The sequence below is a fragment of the Equus asinus genome, chromosome 17 (assembly GCF_041296235.1).
Source record: "Equus asinus isolate D_3611 breed Donkey chromosome 17, EquAss-T2T_v2, whole genome shotgun sequence".
Classification (NCBI taxonomy): Eukaryota; Metazoa; Chordata; class Mammalia; order Perissodactyla; family Equidae; genus Equus; species Equus asinus.
In genome coordinates this window covers 10,217,414-10,234,644 of record NC_091806.1, presented here as the reverse complement: position 1 = coordinate 10,234,644, position 17,231 = coordinate 10,217,414, and the positions used below count along the sequence as shown (strand labels likewise).

Sequence of the window (17,231 nt, the reverse complement as noted above, 5' to 3'; positions counted from 1 at the left end):
TTTCCTGAATGTTACCTGATTTAATCAGACCCATCCTTCAAGGCTTTAGTACCACATCCTCCATAAAGCCTGCCTTGATTTCCTCTGCCTGTATCAACATCCCTAACTCTCTTTCCTTCACTGGGCTGAGGGAGGGACTGTCCCCAGATTGGAGGGGGGTGCAGTAAGGTGCTGGGGTTAAAGGCACAGACAGACATTGGCTTCCGGTGCAACCGGGCTGACATTCTGGGTTTGCTGCGCGTTGACTCAGTTGGTGGCAGTGTTATTGTAGCCGTGGTTTCAAGTGTCTGCCACGGGGCTCAACCGAGCGTCGCTGGAAGATCGGATGCATTAAAATGCGTGTGCAAAGCTTCGCCCACAGCAGGATGGATAAACCAGCAGGATAAACCCTCTACCATTGGAGCTGTCTTTTCTTTGCATGCCTGCGTTGTCCCCACTTTCCAGGTGAGGAACGGAGGCCCAGAGAGGGCGAGCGGCTGGCCAAGGTCACCCCCCAGGGAGTGGCGCTGCCCGCTGTCTGCACTGAATCAGAGTGAGTGCTCCCTCTGCCTGTGTTGCCCTGGCTGGTGGCTGCACAGGCTCCCGGCCCATCCACCCTGCCCTTTCCGGGAGCCTGCGCACCCCCGGCCATCTCTGGGGTAGACTGTTTTACTCCGTTCTCCCAGCAGGCCTTTGAGGTCGGCACCACCATCATGGCCATTTTACAGATGAGGAACTGAGGCTCCCGGAGGCCACATGACACGCCCAAGGTCACACAGCGCCTAAGAGGCGGGCCAGGTTCAAGCCAGGTCTGCTTACTCCCAGACGAACAATACTATGTTTTCATGAGAATGACCTAGTAACCATCACAAATGGGTAAAAATAGCTCACATGAGCATGTACTGTGTTCAGGGTACTGTGCTAAGTACCCCACAGGGAAAACTTAACAGGTTCCATTGTTGTCACCAGTGTACAGGTCAAGACACCAAGACTTCCAGGGACAGTGACTTCCCCAGGGTTTCCAGCTGCTCCAACTCTCACACCCCATGGCCTGCCTCCCCGCAAGCACTCTGCCCCTTGTCCAGCGCTCCTGCCCACAGCCGGGCCCCGCCCCAGAAGTCCTTAGCGAATTTCTCTGGCCACAGCGGGGACCCCCTGGCAGGCTGGTCCTGCCCTTGGGGGCTGAGCCCAGCTGGGCTCTAATGAGCATCCCTGGGGACAAAGGCAGCTGGAGCTCCTTGTCCAGGGCCCTGTTGTGGGGACAAAGGCATGAATCAATGCATTCTCGGTTCTTTTGTCCTAAATAATTGGCTTCCATTAAGTGGGCTGGGCGAGTGAGGCACTCACAGGAACAGGAACCTGGAACTTATGAAAATGGATCTGAGGGAGGAGCCAGGAGGAGCAGCTCTGAGGGGCCCCCAGGGGTCCACCCTCCCACCGCCACCTTGGGAAGGGGTCTCGACCTCTCTGGGCTTAGTTTCCGCCTCTGCAGACAGATTGGGGGCGAGGGGACTGCTGGCTGGGGGTTTTCAAATTGCACTTGGCAAAGCCCTGGGGGTCCACGGGTCTGGTGCGGAGCAGGACTCCGGACAGACCCTCCAGAACTCAGCTGGAGCAGCCCCTTCTCTCTACCTGTTTCACGTATTGGGCTGTTTCTTTCCATTTTAGTTTGAGCAAAAGACACCCGGCCAAAAAAAAAAAAGCATTTGAAACCACTAGACAGGGGATAGTTAGGGTCCATCCCAGCTCTAGAATTTTCCAGATCCCACCTTGAGGTTTGGGGGTCTTAGAACAGAGGAGTGGCCCATCTGTCATTGAGGGAGGCTTGGTCCAGGTGGCCTGACCTACTGTGGCCATGCTCTGTGACCTTGAGCCAGCCTTGCCTCTGAGCCGCACTCCCTGCATCGGAGAAAAGAGGAAGTGACGAGGCGGGTGGTGACTGCAGTGACAATCGTAATCGCCGACCTTTCCAGGTGCACCCCACGTGCCCCAGGTGGAGTGGCCACCCGCGCTCTCTCCTTGAACCCAACCCCAGCGAGACGGGTGCGCATGGCCCTCGTTCACTCGCTGGCTCATTAACAGGTACCTACTGAGCACCAACCACACTCTAGGTGCCGCGAAGAAACACACTGTCCTTGCTCTCATGGAACTTACAGTCTGCTTGGAAACAAAGAATGAGAGTCGTAAATCAGTAAAACAGGAAGATCAAGCTGGGAAGGGGACTGGTGAGCGGTGGGGCTCGGGTCGCGTCTGCAATTCAAAATGAGGTGGTCAGGAAAAGCCACAGGAGAAGGTGCCACTGAGCACAGACCTGAAGGAGCCGTGTGCAGACACAGGAACAGCCACTGCAAAGGCTCTGAGGTGGGGGTGTTTGAGGAGCAGCGGGGGCCCAGTGTGACCACAGTCCAGTGGGCAAGGGCAAGGGTGATGGGAGATGAGCCTTCAAATGGCACTTGGCAGAGCCCGGGGGCTGCGGAGGTCTGGGACCCGCACGTGTGGGGCCCTGTGTCCACGGTGTGGACCTGGGCTTCACCCTGAGTGAGATGGAGTGTGAGGGAGGGCTGTATTTGGGGCAGAGGAGCCACATGCAGGGGTCACTCTCGAAGGAGGAGGGGAGGAAGCGAGCAGTGGTCAGGTTAGGGTGCATCCTGAAAGTGAAATGGACAGGAAGTGCTGCAGGGTTGGAGGGGATGTCAGAGGAAGACGGGGTCAAGGGTCACACCAGGTGTTGGGAGGAGCGACTCGGGGGGGAGTTTCCACTGACTGAGATGGGGAACCACAAAGATGCCGGCTGTGGAAGCGTCAGATGCCTGAAGCCTCTTGGCCGTGGGGCAGAGATGACCAGGAGGCAGTGGGTGCGACTCTGGGGTCAGAGCACAGTCTGGGCTGGCACGGGCCACTGTGCACACGGTGTTTGTATCTCCGATCCCTGAGGAAGTGGGTGTGGACAGAAGCCCTGGGCCCCCGGAGGGAGAGGCTGGCAGGTGAGGAGGACCCCGCTGAGGACCAGGAGAGCAGACAGCCAAGGGGCGGGAGGAGAAGCAGCGATGGAGGCCCCCAGAGAGGCAGGGATGACTTGTGACAAAGGCCAGTAAGAGGAACCCCGAGAAGTGGCACAGATTTAGCCACATAGAGGCCGTCGGTGACCCTGACCAGAGTGGCTCTGGCGGAATAGTGGGGACAAAAACCCAACTGAAGTGGAGAGACGAGGAGCGGAGGCAGCCTGCTCTTGCCGATGAGGCCTGGACTCTTTGAAGGACTCGTGCCCTAAAGCACGACAGAGAGCGTGGCTGTGCAGGCCAACAGGATGTGGACAGGGTTTTCTTTCGTTGTTTGCTTGAAGGTGGGAGAAGTTTGAGCATATTTTTAGGCTGTTGAGAATGATCCTGGAAAGGGGATAAAATTAGCGATGCCGGAGAGAGAAGACCTGCTGGTGCAAGGTGTTTGTGTGGGTGAAAGGGGCCGGCATCGAAGCTCAGATGGACACGGCTTAAATAGGCTACAGAGAAAGAAACTGAGGCCCAGAGAGGTGAAGTGACCTCCCCTGGGACCCACAGGTGAGCAGGGGCGGGGTGGGAATTGAACCCAAGCAGTCTGATACTAGAGTCCCCGTCTGTCACCACCGGATCCTACAGCCTTGCCTCCCTGGGTCAGGGCTGGACACTGAGGCTAAGTTGGGATTTGAGTGCAGGCCATGGGGCTCCCATGCCCAGGACGGGTGTGGCTCAGAGGCAGGGCCGCGACGGCTGAGGCAGCTGGGCCTCCTACACGTCCTCCGTTAAGCAGGCTCCCTCGGCCGGCTCCCCGCCTGCTGACACGGGCATGGCTAAGAGAATCCCGGAGCTCCGGGGCCGACGGGGCCCCCAGGGTCCACAGGCTCCAGTGGGAAAATGCCCAACAGGCTACTGGATCATGTCTATCCAACAAACTCCAACTGGGCTTCTGGGTCGGCGTGCGAGGCCCTGGGCGGTAACATTGGACACAGGGGTGAGGACATGCTGCCCCTAATTTTCCCCCAGGCTCCTGCTTGAAGAAACAGGGCGGTGGCCCCCAGTGTCGACTTGGGAGTGAGGTCCCGTGAGGCTGCAGACACAATTCAGTGACGCATGCACTGGACTCCTGGCTCCGAGACCCCCAGTGGATGCCTGAAACCGTGGGCAGTACTCACCCAATATTGACTACGTTTTTCCTACACATACAGACCTAGGATCAAGCTTAATTTATAAATGAGGCACAATAAAAAAGAGATTAACGACAATGGCTAGTAATAAAATAGAACGATTATAACAATATCCTGTAATAAAAGTGACCTTCGATCTTAGCAACCTCAGCATACGATTCTTTTTCTTTCCTTATTGAGAACTGTCACCTTTTCACCTAAAGGAAGCACTTGATGGCTTCTCTTTGGCATGTCAGAATGGCCAGCATCACTGCCCTGGCACTTTGGGGCTGTTATTAAGGAAGATAAGGGTTCCTTGAACACCTGCGATGATAACTGAGATGATAACTAAGGGACTAAAGGGCGGGTGGTGTTTACAGTGTGGATCCGCGGGACAAAGGGACGACTCAGGACCCAGGCAGGACGGAGTGAGAAGGAGAGATTTCATCATGCTACTCAGACGACATGCAATTTAAAACTTTGACTTGTTTATTTCTAGAATTTTCCATGTAATGTTTTTGGACCGTGGTTGACCGCAGGTAACTGAAACCGTGGAAAGCGAAACCGCAGAAAGTGGGGGCGGCTGTATCTGTGACCTGTGCACACACACATGGGTGTACGTGGATGAGCCTGCGTGCGTGCTGTTTGGGTTTGTCTATGCGCGTGTGGGGTGGCAGTCAGCGACGCCGCCAAAACGCCGAGGACCAGGCAGCAGCAGTCAGTGGGCTGCAGGAATTCATGTGTATCTTTCTCACTTCTGCGTCTGCTGGGTTGGATCAGCCGTGGCCCCGGGCTGGGGGTTGTGTTCGGGTGGGATCCAAGGGCTTCCTCCCTCTCCTTGGACTGGTAGCTGCTTGGGGCGGGTCTCCTCGTGGCCGATGGCAGAAGCGCAGGGGACTAAGCCGGATGACGCAAGCACATTTAAAACCTCGCGTCACGTCGCTCACATCCTGCTGCCCCAAGAGAGTCGCAGGCCAGGCCCAAGCTGGGTGGGGCAGGGTACGGCCCAGTCACACAGCCAGGGTGCGGAGGTAGAATTCCAGGACCTGGAGGGAGCGAGAGCTGGGACAATAGTCCCTTCTTCCAGGGCAGTAGGTGACGTGTTCCTTTATGTGGGGGCCATTTTGACAGGAGCTCCCCAGCCCCATCATTGTCCTCGTTTAAGCAGCACTGGGACGTCCTCTCACCCCGATAGCTCCCCGAATCTGCCAGTCCCTCACCGGCCCCACCTCCTAACTGGGTTTGGGCAGCAATCACTTAGATTCTAATCTCAGAAGTTTTGAAGGAGGAAAAGAATGTTCTGGAAGGTCCTCGGGGCTGCAGAATCTCATGGGAATCCAGCGTGCGGCACCTGGTAAACCCAAGCACAGCCAACAGGCTCAGGGTGGTGTGTAGGGTACCTCCCTCTCTCCTCACCTTCCTCACCCCTCCAGGGTGCCCAGCCCTGGGCCTGGCTCAGCCCACACAGCTGCCCAGGGGAGTCCAGAACCCAGAGGGGCAGCGCCGTCCCGAAGCAGCGCTCTGTGACGCCGTGCTGGGGCCCGAAGCACTGTTGGTGGCGTTCCCTCCTCCCGGGGTTTCGCGGCAGCTCCCCTGAACGGGCACCGAGCGTTTCATTTCCCTTCTCCCCAGCGCTGACACCTCGCGGATCCCTGGGGCGAGTTGCAGCATCCCCTTTTCCCTGGGGGCTCAGCCAAGGGCTTTCAGGTTGGCACTTTTCTCTCCCGCTCGCGTGCTCTGCCATCCCACTGATTGGCACTCGCTTGGCGGCTGGGATGAGAGCTGGCGAGCGGGGGTGATGGCTCGCAGCACAGCTCCTGGCTCGGAGTGGGTGCTCCCCATACAGGAGAGAGCTGGAGTCGAGAAGGCTCTCTCACTGCAGGGCCCCCCATCTCTCACAGCGGGCGGAGAATTTGGGGAGACGTTGCCAACGCTTCCCTCTCTTTTTCTCCCAGGTGGGCAATCACTCGAGAGGGCAGAGGGTGGAGACGGCGAGCTTCAGCATGGACCTGCATGGTCAGCAGAGGGTGCCCGCCTCCTCGTCCCTGCCCACCCCACTACAGAGGCCCGGGGCTGGCCGTGAGGCCTGTACCAACGGCTGATACCTACTGTGGAGGTAGATTCTCGCCGCGGTTGAAAGATGAGGTAGGGTACAGACCGTGGAATATTATTCAGCCTGGAAAAGGAAGGACATTCTGACACCTGCCACAACATGCATGAACTCTGAGGACCCCATATGCAGTGAAATAAGCCAGTCACAGAGGGACGAACTTTGCACTATGCCACTCACGTGAAGCCTCTCGAGGAGTTAAACTCACGAAGACAGAAAGTGGAATGGTGGTGGCCGAGGGCTGGGGGAGGAGGCGGTGGGGGTCTTGTTTAAAGGGGACTGAGTGTAAGCTTTGTAAGAGGAAAGCGTTCTGAGGAAGGATGGTGTGACCGCCGCACGACATTGTCAGTGTACTTAGTGCCGCTGAACTGGACACTTACAAATGGTCAAGATGGTGCATTTCGTGAGAGGGGTATTTTACCACAATAATAAAAAAATAGACAGGTGGACCCCAAAGGAGTTCTTGCCTGAGGTCACACAGCTGCTGGGGAGTGCAGCCGGAATCTGAACCCAGGCAGAGTGACCCTGGAGCTTTCATCCTGTACCCCGACATCGTCCCCACTGGCCCCCACAGTAAGAGGGGGACAAAGACCCCCACAGGTGAACAGGTCAGGGGCCAGCACAGCACAGAGGGCCAGGGCTGGTGCTCTGGGGCCTGACCACCCCCCCTTGGACCCGGAGCCCGGCTCTCTGCCTCTCTGAGTCAAGGCTGCCCTGTGGCATGGAGACGACAAAGATACCACCTCAAGGGGAAATGAGACCCTGCTCCCAGCACGGTGCTGGGCTCAGCCCAGAGGGTCAAATGCACACAAAAAGGGTGCAGACCCAGCGCCACCACCTGGGCCCATAAGCAAAGTCGGCTCAGTCTGTGTGGGAGTGACGAGGAAGTGACGTGACTGTCACATGAGGATGCTCCTTGAAGTAGATGTCATTTGAATGGAGGGTAGAGAAGGGTTTCAACAGGAGGCATGAGGTGGGGATGGCATTCCTGGCAGAGGTTACGGCTTGAGGAACAATCTGGAAGTGGGGGCTGTCTGATCTGTTCTGAGAACTTGCAACCAGGCTGGTGGGGCTGGAGTGTAGGACTGAAGATAATTATTCAGTTCTTTGGGTGGCAGATTACAGAAACAGCTCAAAGGGATTTTTTTTTTTTGCTTATGTTATCAGAAGAGTGCAGGAGATGAGCTTCAGGTGCAGCTGGATCCAGGGTTCAGTCTTTCTTGTTCCATTTCCTAGTTCTGCTCTCCTCGCACTGGCTTCGTTCTGAGATAACTGAATGCCTCAGGGCTTCCCTCCCTGCTGTTTCAACCCTAATTAGGAAAGAACAGATTGTTCTTAGTGATTCCTATCAAAGTCCCCGAGCTGACCCTGACTGACCGAGCTTCCACGTCAAGCCACCTTGAACCATGCCATGCTCAGGGCTATTGTCTGAGCTGGGGCCGGGGCTCACCCCTGGATCTCAAGGGTCAGGAGGTGACAGCCCTGCCTGGATGACATGGGCTGAGAGTGGAGGCTGGGCAATTCCTCAAAGGAAAACCAGGGTGATGTTTCCAGAAGGAGGGAAATGAATGTTAAGCAGGCGGAAACACCAGATGTCCTCTCCAGGCAGCAAGAGCCAAGGCTGCAGAGAGAAGCCCCCTCTAGTTCACACCGCCGGCCCCCTCCCCAGCTTTCTCCGCAGCCCACCCTTCCCTCCCCTCCGATAAGACGCACTCCCTCGCACCTCCTTGGTTCCTCTCAGGCACGTTTCCCAATCTCCCTGGATGCTGGGTGTAATCTGGTCCCCATCGGAGGTGCCAGCAACACCTTCTGGCGGCACAGCATCTGCCAGTTGCCACCCCCCACCCCAGCCGTGGCTGCGTTATCTGGGTTGACATGAACTGGGGGCCAGGAGTGCAAGCGTCTCAGGCTGACCCTCCCTCGGCCTCCGCCTCCCACCTGGGAGACCCTTGGCCGTCTGGGGAGCATGTGACATTCTGGCCCAACGACCTTCATCAGGTTTTTGAGCACAATCCAGAAGGCTCTCGCAGCTCTGCTGATAAGCTAGTGCCAAATATAGAACAGACACAGCCACCCCCGCCCCTTAATTCTGTAATTTGCTCGAAATCAGACGATAATGCCAGCCCAGGGAGATGTAATTTGTGATAACGCGGCCCCCCTGGGCTTGGTCCAGGATGACATCGACAGAGAGAAGCGAGCCTGTGGCCTCAGCCCCCTGCTCAGCCTCATCTTCCCTTCCCCATCCTGGTCCCCCCGGCCATCTGCGCCTCTCCCCTCCCCCCGAGTCCCTGAGAAACCCACGGTGTGCAGGGGAACAGCAGTCACTCATTCATTCACCCCGCAGACAGTGATGGAGCTCGTACGACGTGTGCAGCACTGCGAGGTACTGGGGACGGAGACGGGACGACACCGACAGGCCCTGGCCGCCCACGGCTGCCCTGACCACCGCCTGGCAGGGGAGGGGGCCGATGTCTCTTTCGGGAGGATCTGGGGACTTCAGTGACAAACCTCACAGTGAAGCGCAGCTTGGGGGGGGATGGCCGGCATCATTTAGGGGGACGACAGGGCCTCAGAGAGGGTAGAGGGTCACCCCAAGGGACCAGCCGGGTGTGCAGAGCAGAGCCAGGATTCCAGCTCTCGGCTGCTGTCCAGCGCTCCGGCCCCTTGACTGTGGCCTTGGGCTCCTGTCCTGTCCGGGCGCAAAAGCTCAGGTCTGGAAATGGTCTCTTCTCTCGGGGTAGATGTGAGCACGTGGGTGTGTTAGACTCCCCTTATCTGCCTACCCCCACTGGCTGGAAGAGTTCCCATTCGTTCAGACGATGAAACGGCCGCAGCAGCTGCCCACCAGGCTGGGGCCGGACGCGGGGGTCCACGGCGGGCCACAGCCCACGTGCGGACGGAAAGGAAAGTTCCACGAGGAACGTCGAAGCTCGTTGCCTGTAATAAAGAGAAGGTTCAGGGCTGTGAGAAATGGTCACAGAGCAAACGAGCTCCTGCGGGAGGCGAAGATGGAGCGAGCCCTGGTGGGGGAGGTCCAGCCAAGTAGGAGGATGTGGAGGAGCAGTGAGAGGACCAGGCCTGACCCCGAGGGCAGGGTCTGGAGGCTGGAACGCGGGGGCTGAGGCATGAGGCGGCACGATTCCAGGTGAAGCTGGGAGCTGGATGGGTCAGGGAGCCACGAGGCCGCTTGGAGGAGCCCTGGTTGGTCTCCAGCCTGTGGGTCCCCCGGGGCGTCTCCATCCGAGGCTGCACCGTCAGCCTGGCCCAGGCCTGCGCGCACAACATCCCGTTCCTGTGCGTTTCAGATAAACAAGGAATCTTTTGCTAGGGTAAGAATGTCCTGGCTTCTTTGTACTTAACGCTAAGAAATTGTTTGCCGTTTATCTGAAATTTCAATTTAACTGGATATCCGGTTTTATTTTTTGTTTCTTTGCTAAATCTAGCAGCCCTGGGCGGGGAGATGGCGAGCTCTCCCCTCCTCCTTGGGGCTGCCATTGTCACCGCTCAGGCTGCTTAACTAGGTGACAGCCTGCCTGCTCCCGTCCTTCCCCGTTGCCCTGACTTTCCCTCCCTTTCCCCCTTCATCCTGCTTTGGGGGATTCTCACTGGAGCCCTGGGGAGGACGAGGCAAGACAGATGGACACGAGCCCCCGAGGTCACAGCAGGAGTGGAGAGAATTGGGACCTGCCAGTCGTGTGGCCCAAACAGGTCCGCTCAGTCCCAGCTCTGAGCTTTTGCGCAGGCAGTTCCCTCTGCCTGCCACCCCCTTCTCTCCCCACCTCCTGGTCAAAGGCCCGGTTTGTCACCAGCTCAGAAAAGCCTTTTCCAGCCTCTGCCTCCGGCCCAGCACTGGGAGAATTTACAACGAGAATGACATCCGTGACCATTTGCTAAGCACAGATGATGCCAGACGCCTCCCCTGTGGGGAGCTCCTTTCTCCTCCTCATCCAGGTGAGAAAACTGGGGCTCAGAGAGGCTGGATAACGAGAATGCAGATTCAGGCTGTGAGGCCTCGGCCCACGTGCGCCCCTCGCTCCCGGGGGCAGGGCGATGCTGCGCTCAACAGCGGGACCGGTCGTGCGACAGCATTTTCAGGCCACAGAGACACGCGGTCTCCTCCTGCCTCTCTCTTTCCCATGATAAACCCCCTTCCTGTTCAAACGGGCAGGAAGCAAGCTTTCCTGTTTCCTGTTAAAATTCCCAACCAGGTTTTTCTTTGGCCCCCGATTCCTGAGGCTGGTCTAGCAGACATCCATCAAGAATTCTTGGTTTAGGGGGCTGGCCCCATGGCCAAGTAGTTAAGTTTGCACGCTCCGCGCTCCGCTGCAGGCGGCCCAGTGTTTCGTTGGTTCGAATCCTGGGCGCGGACACGGCACTGCTCATCAAACCACGCTGAGGCAGCGTCCCACATGCCACAACTAAAAGGACCCACAACGAAGAATATACAACTGTGTACCAGGGGGCTTTGGGGAGAAAAAGGAAAAACATAAAAAAAAAAGAATTCTTGGTTTAAAGAAATAGTAGGTTGGCCACCTCCCGGGCGTTCGTCTTTCTTTTGTCTGTTGTCATCGTGAGCCGTTCAAGCTGTTTCGTGCGGCTCAGCCTGTGACTCACGCACCCGTGGATCCCGGCCCCCTGCCCAGCCTGTGGCAGCAGCGTGGGCCCGGCCCTGCCCTCCGGCAGTCTCCGCCCGTGTCCACGGCCGCTGGGGTTCCACATGCCGAGCTCTCCCGGGTTAATCAGGCTGATTGGTTTTACTCAATTCCCCGCTGCCCACAAGCCACCAGGGAGCAGAGCAGGGGCCAGTGGGGGAGCGGATCTGATTGGTTGGGCAGGGCCTTGAGGGGTGCCATTCTCTGGGCCTCCGTTCCATCATCCATGCAGTGGGAGAGAGAGAATGTAATCTAAGATGACGGAGGCGTGCATTTATGGGGTCTTTTAAAGCACCTACTATGTGCCCTAAAAACTGTTTTTGGCCCTGGGATACAGCTGTGAACAGGAGGGACAAGCCCCCTCCCTCACTTAGACTCTTTTGCTGTGGACTAGCCCTGCCCACAGTGGAAATTACTAGCACATACGCCCATTTAAATGGAAAGCAGTTAAAATGAAAGAAAATTGAAAACTCACTTCCTCATACAGCGGCCACACTTCAGGTGTGCAGCAGCCACGTGTGGCCCTGGGGCGACGTGTTGAGTGGCGCAGATTATAGCAGGTGCCCACCATGGCGGGACATCCTCTGCCGGCTCTGCTGGGGACGAATATGTGACATGGCCTCAGGGTGAGTGAGGACAGGTAAAGCAGAGGTGGTGGGTAGAGAGTGGACGAAGTGATTTTTTTTGGAAAGAATGCTCAGGGAAGGAAATAATCGAGCCACAGCCACTGCCTGACAGCAGAGAGGGAAGGCTCCCTGGAGAAATCTGGGGGGTGACTCTGTTCCAGGCAGAGGGAACAGGAAGTGCAAAGGCCCTGAGGCAGGAGTGTAGTTGACGCGCTGAAGAAGAAGGGAGGCCAGCGTGGCTAGTGTGGGTTAACCTGGGGAGGGGTGGCAGAAAATAGGACCTGACAGGTGATTGGGGTCCCCCTCACCACGGAAAGGACAGGGGTGTGATGGGAAATCATTGGCAGGTTCAAGCTGGGGGGGTGCCCTGGTCTGGTTTACATGTTAACGGGGGATCCTTCTGGCTGCTGGGCTGAGGGAGGGGTCAAAAGGGCAAGCAGGAGGCCAGTTACAGGCCAAGATCCCAATGGATGGTTATCACCTGGCAGTGGCCGTGGGGGCGGCGGGTCTTGGAAACACTCTGAAGCAGAGCTCTCGGTCCTGCCGGTGGGCTGGGCTTGAGGTGTCAGGAGGATGAGCAGAACGAAGGACGAGCTCGAGGTTTCTGGGCTGGGATCCCTGGCTCGGGGGGCCATTCGGGCAGAAGGGAAGGCCGGCGGGGCCGTCCTTTGGGGTGGGCTGCATGCAAGGGAGCCACAGCTCTGAAGGGGGCGGGTCAGGTTTGAGATGCATGTCACACCCCCAGGTGGAGGCGTTGCAGGCGCTGTCGTCTGCTGAGTCTGGACCCCGGGGCTGGAGAAATCACTGTGGGCGTTATGCGTCTAGAGACGGCATTTAAGGACCAGGATGGGGTCACACGGCGCTCTGGGCATACTGACAATTGCTATTGTTTCCTGAATCCTGTTTGGCACGAGGCATCCTATTATCTACCTTCTCTTACTCACTCCTTAAAACAGCTCCGGGATGCAAGCTCGGTTACCTTCACCGTACAACTGAGGAGAAGGAGGCTCAGAGAGGTTAAGGATCTTCTTCAGGGTCACACAGCATTTGATCTGAGTCACTCTGTTTCCAAAGCCCTCACTCCCTCAGTGCCTGCGAAAGTGGTGGGTGTCTTCTGACCGGAGCGGGCTAACCAGTTAGTTTGGGCTTGGCTGTCGAGGGCCTTGGACCTCAGGCCACGGAGCTCCAATCTACGCAGAGGCAACAAAGTGAAGGACCAGGGCCCCTAGCCAACTGCCCCGGGGTGTGCTTCTTCCTGAGGCTTCATCCTCATGGACTCCCAGCCTTTCCGACACGCCACCCTCTCCCGGTCTGCTAGACAGAGCCGTGGCACAGGTCGGTGGAGAGGCCTGACAGTTGCGGTCAGCTCCTCCAGAAGCAAGCAGGGGGGCATCGAGGCTTCAGGTCCCCCCTGCGACCCCGGGAGACGTCCCCTCCTGAGGACAGAAGAGCTCCTTTTCTTCCTCTCTGAGTGTCCCGGGCTGTTGACAGCTCTCCACGCGTGGCTGGGCTGGAAGCCTCGTGGGCCGTCAGAGCAGAGATGCCCAGGGCAATGGCTCCGCTCGCATAGACGGGCAGCCCTGAGGCCGAGAGCTGAGTCTGGGCTGCAAGGCGGGGCTCCTGTGTCCCTTCCAAGACCCCACAGTCCCGGAGCTTGCTTTTCTGTCCTGGGTCCCAGCTCTGCACGTGGGTATGAGCATGTGTCCCCGGGCCGGCAGCATCAGCACCCCCAGCCCGGCAGAAACGCAGTCCCGGGCCCGAGCCCAGCCGTCCAGCCTCGTCTCGCCACCAAGGGACTCTGGGGCACTGGAGGCTGAGAACCACCGACTCGGGGCGGGCCTCCCACGTCAGATCCTTCGGCTCATGCGCTGTCACCTTGGGATCAGCCGAACCCTTCTAGAATACAGACCCGTCAGGCCGCTCCACTGACCGATGACCTTCCACGGCTCCCAGGATCAGGCAGCTTTGGGCACCTTTCAAACCATCTTGGTCTCGCCCACTCTGGCCGCGGCTGGACGCCCGGCTCCATGCGGGCTGGCTGGTTTCTTTGGTTTTGGATGCAGGCTTTGACCAGCTTCACACAGGAGCAGCCCGCCCCCCTCAAGCCGTCCCGACCCTTCCTGGCCTGGGACTTTTCTGGCGCAAACCGGTGCAGCCCGGAGGCGTGGAGGGAGCTTTGCCCCCGAGGGTGACCTTGGCCAGCACGAGATGGATCCTGTGCCGAAACGCTTCCCCGTTCTTCGCGGGTGGGGTGCTCCGGGCGGTCCCGTGGGATGGAGCAACTCTGGGAGCCACCCCATCCCAGCACCACCACCCCAACACACACTCCGGCCCCTGGGTCACTCTTAAGCCTTTGTCACAGCCTTTGTTTCTGGAGACCCCAGGCTCAGATGCTCCCAGGACCGACTCACACCCAGCTGTGTGATGTATGCTTCACACGCGCTTAGAATCGAGGACAGAGGTGGTACCCTGAGCGAGACACACCCCGCCCTTGCCAGGACCCTGATGACCAGGCGTCGTGGTTGGCCAGGGTGGACCACTCTCCAGAGGCCCCTCTCCTCGCCTTGAGGTGGGGTAACTGATGTGAACCGGACCCCGCAGGGGAGAGAGCACCGTGCTTGCTGGGACTGGAGGGACCCCCCCCCCGGGGCCTTCATTTTTAGACTGTTGTCTCTCTTCCAGCATTAGAGGGTCTCTTTCGGGCACCCCACCATCTCTGGATCCCAGAACCTCTCGTAATGACACACACTGTTGTCACCGTGTCCTGAGTGATAACTCGGCCAGGCTCTGTGTGTGACGTCGACGGTGGATTCGGGAGCCAGACTCCCCGGGTTGGAGCCCTGGCCCTGCCACCTCCCACCTGTGCAACTTTGGGCACAACACGGCCAGTCTGTGCCCTGGTGTCCTAGCTTATAAAATGGGACGAGAAAACCTCCCTCGGGGAATTGTTAGGGAAGTGAGGTTAACGTACGTAAAGTGCTCAGAGCCACACAGGCACGTAGCTGGTGCTATGTAGGTGTGGCTCTCACAATTATTAAGTCTCTATTCTCACCACGACCCTGTGATCTAAGCAGTACCAGTGAACGGGAACTGAGGTTCAGAGAGATTCAGCGAGTTGCCCAAGGTCACACAGCGGTCAAAGTGCAGCTGGTATCTGAACCCTGGCTGTTCCAGTCTGGAGCCCTTGGTCCCGAAGGACAGTCTCCTGGAGCCCAGAGACTGAGTGGCAGCCTCAAATCTTTCTTAGGGAGAGCTGGACCCCGCTTGAGCCCCCGTCCGGGATTAGACCTTGATTGTTAGAGGGAGGGAGACCACGGGGGGAATAAAGGAGTCCTGGGGGCGCTTGGGGTGCAGACCGGCCCCCAGCACCGAGACTTGGCTCCCCCTTCTCCTGACTCCACTCTCCCTTTGTCCCCAGTGTCAGCGGTGGCCGAGTCCAGGCTGCCGGGTCAGGAGAGGGGTTTGCACATAACAGTGTTTCCGACGCCACAGCCCAGAGAAATCTTGTGCCCTCAGAGGCCTGACGGGATTAAACACAAACAGGCTTTGTGTTAAAACGCCTAGAAAAACCGCGGGTAAATAGTCAAAAGGCCTTTTCCCCCCAGACTTCTGAGCGCCTTTCACAAGTCGATTTGGCTGTCACCCTGCAGAGGGGCAGAGCCCAAACGTGTCCCCCAGGGTTGAACCAGGCTTCCTGAGGACGGGCTTCCGGATTCACAGGCCTCACCCGGGCACAGCGGCTGGAGCAGCTGGCACGCCCTCCCCTCTTCCAGACGGACAGGTGACCTCCGCACACTGGGGGCTCCCCTGCGCCGGCTGCACCAGCCTGGGGGTACTCTGAGGCCTCCTGTCTGCTTCTGGGAGAAGGCGGGAGTCACCATTTGGGGTTGGGCGCCAGCTCTGGGTGAGGGGAAGGGTCCTCAGCAGGAGGACGCCAGCAGGATCTTTGGCCACCTCAGAGGGCGGACCCAACGCCACGACACGTGGGTTGTTATGGCCCTGCCAGTTATTAAAGCGGAAACTCGTCCATGCCACTTGGTTAACAGCAGCTATGCTGAGACCCCAGGTACCACCTGCCCCCCCACCCCCCCAACACCGCTGTCCCAGCCATCGCAACCTGTCTCCTGGGATCCTCTGGACTCTCCCGAGCTCCAGCAGCCAGGGGGTTAAGCTTGGCACAGCTGGGGCCCCTCTCGACCCTCCAGGCCTGGGTCTATCCTAACTGGTCACAGCCCTGCCGTACCAGCTGATAAACCATTTGAATATCATCCTTGATGTCCACTATTAGTACCCATCAGACGCTCTAACGTCAGGAGACATGAGCAGATGAAGAACATAGGACCAATGGTGTGCTGGAAGAGAAAGAGCACAGCCTTGGGACTCAGACCTTCCAGCTCTTTCTGTGCCATTTCCTGGCCGTGTACCCCGACGGGGTTCTTCTCCACCCTGAACCTCAGGGTTCTCATCTGCAGGCTGGTGTTATGAGGATAAAGGAGGCCTGAGGTCAGCACAGGGCCCGGGCCACAAAGATCAGTGTTAGTAGCTTCTTCCTTCCCCATGATGCCCAGGGCGAGATGCTGGTGGGGGCCAGATGCCTGGAGCGACGTCCCCCGGGTGTCCCTTGCCCAGAGCAGCCCTTCCTCAGGGGGCCGTTCCACAGACACATCTAATTACCCTCGAACTGCCTGCTGCCCGCTGCGCCCGCCCGCTTGCGTCCTCCTGCCCGGCAGGAGATGGCGCATAATTGGAAGCCACTCTGCCGACCTGGCAGGACTTACTCCCACTGGGGGAGGCAGTCTGGGGAGGCTGTGCCCGCCCGCTCCTGTGTGCAGCTTCCAGCTGAGGGGTAGGAACAGCAGAGGTGAGTGTGGCTTTGCTGAGCTCCTGACCCAGAGGCAGCAGGCTGGGAGGGGCGTCAGCGGAGCTCCGGGTGCTAGTGGCTCTGCCTGGGTCCTTTCTCTTCCAGAGCCACCCAGAGCAGTGGCTGGGGTGCCCGCTCGGAACTCAGCAGACCAGCTTCCAACCCTCGCCCTCTGCTTATCAACCGGCAGCTCGAAAACCCTCATCTGATCCTCACTTTCCCCATCTGAAGAATGGGGATGCCGTCGTCGGGGGGGGAATGAGAAGAAGACAGAAAGAGTCTAGCATGGAGCCCAGGCCAGGGCCAGCCCTCCGTTGTCAGTCGCATCCTCCTGACCCGTCCCACCTTCCGTGGTCAGAGGCTCCATCCCTGACCCTGTCACATACAATGTCTCATTTAACGCACACGACAACTCACTGTGGTTATTTCATGTTTTCACAGAAAGGGACACAGAGATCCGGAGAGGTACGGTGACTTGTTCCAGATTACCCATCTGGCAAGCAGGGGAGGTCTAATTCCATTAATCTTTTTGCATCCATTCCAGACATTCATTCATAAATAAATCTTGGTGCCTGGCATGTCCCTCACTTGATTCAGGCAAGGACCAGCCTCCAGACGTTCTGGTCACAAGCCAGGGAGCTTCGCCTCTGTGGCAGGCACGGTAGCTTCATTTCCCGCCTCTTTTCCCTGCAGCCTCTCCTCCAGGGGTGGAGAAACGACATACTCAATTGACAGCTGGAGACGCTCACAATGTGCATCTGACATTCTGGTGAGGGGAGCAGGGCAAGCAGTGGTGGGAGGCGGGCCGGTCTTTCAAGGAAAGCTTTGAATTCCTGATAAAGAG

At 58.2% G+C, this 17,231-nt stretch overlaps 1 protein-coding gene and 1 long non-coding RNA gene across 3 annotated transcripts in view; both read left to right on the top strand.

Moving 5' to 3' along the window:
- TP53I11 (tumor protein p53 inducible protein 11) overlaps positions 1–17,231 on the top strand; it is a 456,279-nt gene that overhangs the window by 350,869 nt on the left and 88,179 nt on the right. The window lies entirely within an intron of this gene.
- The window catches only part of LOC139040744 (uncharacterized), a 30,478-nt gene continuing 21,791 nt past the window's right edge, over positions 8,545–17,231 (top strand). The window contains exons 1-3 of one of the 2 annotated variants that reach the window (XR_011495054.1): positions 8,545–10,199; positions 11,388–11,526; positions 17,081–17,156. This is a non-coding gene — a long non-coding RNA (uncharacterized lncRNA). The remainder of the gene's footprint in view (positions 10,200–11,387; positions 11,527–17,080; positions 17,157–17,231) is intronic. The other variant, XR_011495055.1, reaches the window with a different exon arrangement.